We start from the raw sequence: 2,220 nt of genomic DNA on the forward strand, positions 1-2,220 counted from the left end.
GTGCCCAAGATCCTGAGAGGAGAATGGAGGAGAAGGGATTACGGCGTGACCATTCCCCCTGGGGGGTGATTTCTCGCTTTCTGTCTCTAATGTCTGTCTCTGTCTGGCGAGCGCACACGCCCTATAGGGAAAATCTCTCCAAAACAAAACAAAACAAAACAAAACAAAACAAAACAGCCTATTTAATATTTAGCTTTATAAGTAGTAGTTGTAACACCTTGACAAATGCAGATTGCAACTTCTTTTCAAGAAAACATTTTAGTCTCTTTCTTTTACAACGTTGTTTACTGAGATGGCTGCAGGCAAGGCCCTTCCCACTGGAGATGGCACGCACCCCCCATCCCTGCTGTTCTTAGAGCCCTGAGGACAGCACACCCCAGCCCTGCCATTCTTAGAACCCCTGAGGATGGCACACCCCAGCTCTGCTGTTCTTAGTCCAGAGCGTGGACACAGAGAGGAAGTGTCTGTCCTACCACAGTCGAGGGGAGCGACAGCACAGGAGTGTGAGCTCCACATAGTAAGAGACACCCACTGAGCACAGAGAAATAGCCAGGCAAGGGAGATTCTCATAATCTTTGGAGAACCATTTTCTAGGGAAAAAACAAAAAAAAAGTCTTGCTTTTGTCAGTTAAACTGTCCCTGATCCTATCCATTCCGAGTGTTCCTCTCCTGCGTCTTTCAGTCTATTTCAGAAACTAAATTCGTAAATGAGGTTCTGGCAGGGGCAGGGCAACTGTGGAAGTGGTCACCTGGCATGTCTGTCGGACTTGGCCACACAGTGCCTGACCCCCTGAGCCCCTGCATGTGGGTGTGGGGTCCTGGCTCACACAGCAGACGCCTCTTAGCTGGAGGTAGTACATGTTCCTGAGGAAGGTGTGGGCTGGGGCCAGGGGCTTCGTTTGTTAGTGAGCAGCATCGGAGAAATGGTTGGATTATTCCCTTCATATGTGATCCTGAACTTGGCTGTCACCTCACCCAGGGCTATGTGACATATGTAACTTCTGACCCTTAGCATCTGTAACTGGGGTTCAGCCCCTGCCCAATCTGCAGAGGAGGGTAAGGAACTGATTACGTGAATGAAACCACAGGACATTTTTTTTCTACTTTGAATTTTATTGTAAAATATTTATCTTTCATATATATAAGCATATGTTGTTATAACTCACTTCTATTTTTTTCCCCCTTTAAGAGTGTATGTACAACAGAGAGAGAGTGAGGAATCACCTTTAACAAAGCCCAGTCATGCCACAATCCTGTTTTTTTCCATTTCTCCACCTTGGGCACACTTGCATCTGCCAGCATGTTTTTCAGGTCACTGGACTGGGACTTGAGCCACAGATGGCCGTGGGAGACCTGGCTCGCTCTACCGTGCGCTAACCACTGTACTGTACTGCCAGCCTGGTCTGAGGTGCCTCTACATCGTCAAGATGAAAATGATCTCTTGCAGTGAGAATAAGTGTAAGTGAACAGTGTTTAACATCACAATTGAATTTATCTAGGATATCACAAAATTTGAATTAAGAAAATTCTCGGTACTCAAATTTTAAAAGGTGGTGTTAACATATTGCTTCTAGAACTCCCTGAGATGTTTCTCTCAAAGAAGTAATGGAGTGAACAGGTGTCACAATAAAGCAAAAAAATATATATAAATTGCATTAATGAACTGTCTGCCCTTAGCTACAAGTGGAACATAAATTATTTTGTTTTTCTTTCTTACTTGAAGTTAACTATTAATAGTCCCCTTTGGGATCCAACTCAGAACTGTGCCTCTGTTAATGGATCTCTGCTCAGGGCGGCCTCCGATGGAGATTTATAGTGTCTAGATGACAACTGAGACTCACTTTCTTCCCAATTCAGTCCCCTAGACATAAGGCAGAGCGGACCTGAGGAAGGGCAGGAGCCCCAGGACGAGGGCGACATCGCGACGGCAGCGCCACCTTCTGTCCTCGCCAGCCCAAGCCGGATGACCCGTAAGTGGCTGTCCGGGGGGTGTGATCGCCACCCCCCCTTTTCCAGAACGAAGACGCGCTTTGTCCTTACGGAGACCACCGTTTAGTAGTCTCTGGGGCCCACGGAAGGAAACCAAGACTTCAGCGCCCCAGGTCCAGGCGCAGCACGGGGGCTCCTAGGTCCCCGACGCCCCCGCACGGCCTCCCTGCTCTCTGCGCCGGCGTCTGTCTGTCTCGCCTGGTCTCCGCCTTCCCCCGCGGCTGGGGCATG

This window comes from Tupaia chinensis, unplaced genomic scaffold (assembly GCF_000334495.1).
Source record: "Tupaia chinensis unplaced genomic scaffold, TupChi_1.0 Scaffold144152_1, whole genome shotgun sequence".
In the NCBI taxonomy this organism is placed as follows: Eukaryota; Metazoa; Chordata; class Mammalia; order Scandentia; family Tupaiidae; genus Tupaia; species Tupaia belangeri.